The sequence below is a fragment of the Piliocolobus tephrosceles genome, chromosome 20 (assembly GCF_002776525.5).
Source record: "Piliocolobus tephrosceles isolate RC106 chromosome 20, ASM277652v3, whole genome shotgun sequence".
Taxonomy (NCBI): Eukaryota; Metazoa; Chordata; class Mammalia; order Primates; family Cercopithecidae; genus Piliocolobus; species Piliocolobus tephrosceles.
In genome coordinates, this window is record NC_045453.1 from 10,716,711 (window position 1) to 10,722,710 (window position 6,000).

General features: G+C 43.5%; 1 protein-coding gene and 1 long non-coding RNA gene across 2 annotated transcripts in view; one reads left to right on the plus strand and one right to left on the minus strand.

Moving 5' to 3' along the window:
• The window catches only part of CTNNBL1 (catenin beta like 1), a 177,614-nt gene that overhangs the window by 155,575 nt on the left and 16,039 nt on the right, over window positions 1-6,000 (plus strand). The window lies entirely within an intron of this gene.
• Window positions 3,413-5,476, minus strand: LOC111553219. The gene is made up of 2 exons (XR_002734852.2): window positions 5,273-5,476; window positions 3,413-3,802 (listed from the first exon to the last, which is right to left on the minus strand). It is a non-coding gene; the product is annotated as an uncharacterized LOC111553219 (long non-coding RNA).

Genomic DNA, 6,000 nt, shown 5'->3' on the forward strand with positions numbered 1-6,000 from the left:
TTATTATAGGGTCATTTTGAAGATTAATGAGATTGTTTGTAAAAGTCTGCCACATGCTTATGTGCTAAGACAGAACCAACATGTAGCCAGTCTCTTGTTTATGGGCAAAGCTGTGGTCGGAGAGCCTTGGATTCTTACCAAAGCTACCATCGGTTAGCTGTGCATTTTTGAAAGAATTTTCTCTTACTGATTCTCCAGCCTCAGTTTTCCAGCTAAAAGACTTGCAGTTTCTAGGATACTTCTCTAATAGTCTGCCCTATTTTAGAAGCTTTTGGAAGAAGATTTGTTTTGCTGGTGTTGATGCTTCTCCCATCTCTAGTTATTTCCCTCTCCCATGGTTCAAGTTTCTCCCGTTGCTTTGGAAGAAAAAAGGCAACCCAGCATTTTCTGAATGGTGAGGCAATTCCCACCCATGACTAGAGACCGAGTGGAGGCCTCAGGTTTCAGCTGTGAGTCATGTCCCATGTTATTAAAGCAAGAGAGGTTCGTATTGGCTTCATAGCAGCCTCTTTTATGACTGTCTCCTTTTATCAGCAAGGGGCAGCTCACTGCCTGTCAGGGGCAGATTAGAAATGACATCCGCATGCTTATTTGGAGGGCTTGCGACTTGACTGCTGAAAGAGATGGAGGCGTGTGGAAAGATGGTGATTTGGTAGTGCTCCTGAGGACAGATTAACATTTAAAGTGAGTATGTGGCTGGAAGAGGGGGAAACACACACACACACAACCCTGCAGAAATGGCACCTTGGTGCTGCACATACCACCTCCTTGTGTATCTTTGGAGATGAATCTGTTTATTTTAGCAGCCCCCAAACAGGCTTATGCTGCTGTGAATTGCAATCTGTTCTACTTAATGCGCCATTCACTGAATTACCATCTAAGTTTTTATTCTAACCCTCTCTTATGGAATGAACAAAACAAAACCTATCAGAGTATCTCTCTGTCTCTCTTTTTTTTTTTAGCTCTTTCAGATTGCATGTGGAATTTGCTGGTGTAGCTGTAGATTTTTTTGTTTTCCTTTTAAAAGTTTCTTCAATGTATGAGGAAATTATAGGCCAAGAAGCTAGGTGATCTTACATTTTAATGCTACTGGTTTGCATTAGTCACCAGATACGGCATAAAGAAAAATATCCCATCTATTTGTTTATATGCTAATACTGTGAAAAGTGCATAAAACAAAGCCTTTTTCCTTTTTCGAACTGTGAATTGAACACAGCCTTGGAGCCAAATTCGCATGGGTTTCTGTCCTGTGTCTGTTCTGTTTCCTGTTCCCCGTGAGCTTTGTGACCTTAGGAGAGATTCATCTCTTTAAGCCTCAATTTCCCATTTGAAAAGTAAAAATAGTAATAGTTTTTACCTCTTGGAATTCTTGCGAGGATAAATGAGAAATCCATGAAAGTGCTTGGCACAGGGCCTGGCACTCAGTAAGGACTTGAGAAGTGTCCCTATTGTTAGGATTTGGTTTTTGCTCTCCATCTCTTGCCAGTGTGAAAGGACTCATAGAAAAGGCCTGGGACTATAGAATCACATTCCACTCAAGTCTCCAACTGAAACCCAATGGTAGTCATTTGGCATCTGTCTCATTTTTTCCATCTGTGAAATCTGAAAATGGTATTTGTTGTACGTACCCAACACAGGGCATGTACAGCAGGTAAGGTTAATGCAGGAGCCCTGCTTTGCACAGTAAAAAATGCTGCATGGATGCTGAGTTGTCATTGCTTCACAAAGAAGACAGTCACCTTCAGGCTCTTCAAAGGTGAGAGTTGAGTGAATTGATTTGTGGAAGACTCCCTTTAAATCTTAACTCTCCTGTCTGGTTCAGATATAGTCCAACGTACATATAGATTTTCACTCTGAAGTTTTGTAAACTGAGAAATATTTATGACACTTAAGGAAGTTACTGGATTCCTGGAACGTCCCTTTAATCTCTGCTCATCACATTCCCATTTGAAGGGTACGTGATTTGCATGCCCCTGTTGTCTTAAAATGGCCTAAGGTCACAGCAGATCCAGGGGTTGTGTCTTTGTCACAGCGAAGATGAATTTATTGATGAAAGGATGAGCTAATCATCAGTGTTGGCCATCATGTCCTGTTGCGGCGGTGATGTGTGTCTCCAGCTTGAGACATTTCTCATAGCGGCTCCTCTCTCTGGGAACGCCATCAGCCAACATCCTAAATCCATCCACATACCAATATGCAGGTAGAAATCTGTTACAGCTGGCTATTGAAAGTGCTTTGGTCCTGGACATGCCCCAGATTATCAAAGCCCAAAGGAACCTTCAGGAGCACCAAATCAGGGAAACAGGGGTGAGACACACTGCCACTCTCCCCTCCTGCAGTCAGGGTGGGCATCGCTAATGATTTCAGGGCTGCTTCCGCCGAGCTTCGCCTCAGCTTCAGGGCAGATTTTTGTGTCATATTCTGTACTCACTGCAGTGGGTTGAGTTGGCACTTGGGATGAACCCTGTTTGCCTTCCCTGATCTAGTGCAGGCTTCCTGTTTCCAAGCAAAGAAGCTGAGGCCAAGAAAAGTTAAATGACTTGCCTAAGGACACTAGTAAATTAGTATTTGAGCTGGGATCTGATCCCATTTTCTTAGGTCTCTGTTCCACCTTGGCAGAGGAACTTATTTGTAGAATTTATAATATATATCATAGTTAAGTGGAGTTCCAGTATCTAATTTGAATGTTTCCTGCACTCACACAAGGTCTCTTGAGAGGGAAAGAAGGCAAGGGGAAGCTGGGTGCCTTCTTTAGAATGGGATATTTGTAACCTGTTAGTTCAGTCTCCATGTACTAAGGAGGTTGGGAGGCAGGTATGATCTCCACATGAGCCAGCTAACTTCCGTCTGTTCTTTTCCTTGCCATTTTTAAAACATGTCTCATTGGTCGGTTGGGCATAATTCAGTTTTTCCCTGCCACTAGAGAAACAAGTGCAGTTGTATGTCTTTAGTGCATAGCCGTCAGAGTATTATAGATCAGACAGCTTCAGTTCCTCCAGGACCTTTGATGAGGGAAGGTATAAGGCAGGGAGAAGCTTGCGGTGATAATTTTTTTCTAGAACTCTTACATTGCTTCTCCAGAGACTGACTCCTAGCCAACTGATCATGGGTAGAGTTTACAACAGCCATTTTGGAGTTTCAGGCACCCTTCAAAGTTCTTTCAGATGGCCAGCTCTACCTCCTCACACACAGATAGCCAAGGAATCATCTCGAGTCCTTATCTCAAGATCAGCTTTTTATGTGGCTATGTGGCATCTTGGGGACCCATAAAAGGAGTCAGAAGTGTATTAATCCATTTATAAGTTGACCCTGTCTATATGGAGTAAGATGGGTGGAGAATAAAGGTGACGCCATCTTCTTTTTAAAACAGACCAAAACTTGAGAAGATAGAGAACTGCCCACACTTTCTCACTTTCTTATTTTCCATAATCATTCTGCTTATTTTATTTCCTTTTAAACACTGAGTACACATTTATGTTTGGCTTCCCTGAATCCATTCAGCAGTAAATATTCAATGCCACAGAGTTGTAACAGGCTAGATAAGGGCTATCCTGACAACAGTCAACTTCACTGCACGCTGGTTTCTATGGCACTTCTAAAACTGTCAGGGCAGAAACGTCATCTTCAGAAGCCAATCTCTGTTTCATCTCTGTGCATGTTCAATGCAGCAATGGTGATGCCTTTCTTGGAGATGAGCTATAGTCGTATCTCAGATCTACATTTGAAAATTTCACTTTCAAATCATGTGGCCATACGGCTAAAAGTAGAATGTCGAATTGAACATTGTCAGAGTCTCGATGTTCTGAGGAAAGAGAAGAAAATGGAGTTTGGCATTGCTCTGTTGAGTTTGTTCTTTCTACGTGACAATATAGAGAAACTAGAAGGTGCAGTGTGTACCTGACTGGTTAAAAGAAGATCAGATGATGGAGAAAAGTATGAAAAAGGAAAAAATCACCAAGGGTACTTCTGACCTAATTAGAGAAATTTAATTTTGCTAAGCTCCATTCGTGAGCCTCCTTATCATGCTAATATTTAACATCTTCCTTTGTTCTCCAGACAACTCTGAAATCTATACCCACACAAACATGGTAGTATGAAAAGAGCATGGACTGGGGTTTGGGTCCCAGTTCTGCCACCCACTAGCCTTGAGGAGCTTGTTCTGCCTGAGCCAGCTTCCTCATCTAAAATGGGGGTAAGAATCCCTGTCACTCAATATTATTATTATTATTTGAGATGGAGTTTTGCTCTGTCCCCCAGGCCGAGTGCAGTGGTGCGTTCTTGGCTCACTGCAATCTCTGCCTCCCAGGTTCAAGTGATTCTCCTGCCTCAGCCTCCCGAGTACCTGGGGTTACAGATGTGCACCACCACTCCTGGTTAATTTTTGTATTTTTAGTAGAAACAGGGTTTCGCCATGTTGGCCAGGCTGCTGTCAAACTCCTGGCCTCAAGTGATTCGCCCCCCTCAGCCTCCCAAAGTGCTAGGATTACACATGTGAGCCACAGCACCTGGCCCCTGCCTGTCAATGTTTCTGAGAGGTAAAGCAGTTAACATACAGAAAGCCCTTGGCACTATCCTGACACATAGTAAGCCCCCAGTAACACGAGCTGCTCCTCTCTGGTAGGTGGGTAATGACAGCAGTAGTTATTATCCAGACTGCCTCACGCAGTGTCTAGTATGTAGTAATCAATCAATCAAAAATAATATGATCTACTGAAAGCTGTGATCTAATAAGCCAAAAAACAAAAAAACCTCTCCTTACCCCTTTCTGTTTCCATTAGTGATACTGATGTCCCACTGTTGTTCTCTCCAAGTTGACTTTTCTGTGCCTTTATGCATGCTATTATTTCCTCTGCTTGGAATGTCCTTTTCAGCCTATCAAACTCCTTCAAAATCCAGCTCAGATGTTACATTTTCTTTAAGCACTCCTGACCCCACCCCTCAAACAGACTTAGTCCAGCCGCCTTCTGGATTCCCACAGCACTCAGTACAGTTTGAAAGGTCCTTTATAATACTCATTATTACATTTTTCAAAAAGAATTTCATATTCATTAACCTCATTAGATTATAAGCACCTCGATTATGTAGACTGTTTTATCTTTGCTGTCCCAGCACAGCACCTGGCACAGTTAGCTGTTCAAGACATCTCTGTTGAGTGGGTAAATGAATGAGTTCCACTCCAGGTTCCCCTGTTTGTGACCTCCCGGGGCCTCTTCTCTTCCCTTCCCCTTCTCACGTAGGCTGATACCCTAGTCTTCCAGCTGTGCACTCTTACCTGCCTCTCGATGCTCTAAGCCGATGTGTCCATCATTTGGCTGTTTGCATATTCTGATTCATGACATCTTCCTGCACAGTGCTGGCTGACGGTCTGTAGCCCATCATATCTGACTTCTCTGGCCAGCCTGTATGCCTGTTATCAGCTCGCCCTCCAAGGCACAGTCCTTCGCATTTCCTGATGTTTTCACTTCTGCCCCAGCCATGCAAGTCTCAGCACACACAGCTCATTAAAAAGCTTTGAACTTCTCCCTTCGTTGTTTTTCAATACTGTTTGGCAAATGCTTTCCAAGAGCCTACTAAGGGCCGGGCACAGTGCCTCACGCCTGTAATCCTGGCACTTTGGGAGGCCGAGGTGGGTAGATCACCTGAGGTCAGAAGGGGAGACCAGCCTGGCCAACATGGTGAAACCATGTCTCTACTAAAAATACAAAAATTAGCTGAGTTTGGTGGCGGGCACCTGTAATCCCAGCTACTTGGGAGGCTGAGGCAGGAGAGTTGCTTGAACCCGGCACTGCAGCCTGGGTGATAAGAGCAAAACTCCTTCTCAAAAAAAAAAAAAAAAAAAAGCCTACTAAGCAAAAAATGCTGCACAAGGTGCTTCCTAGGGTACAAAGATGAGCACAGTATAGCTCTTACTTCCTTTTTTTTTTTTTTTTTTTTTTGAGACAGTGTCTCGCTCTGTCGCCCAGGCTGGAGTGCAGTGGCCGGATCTCAGCTCACTGCAAG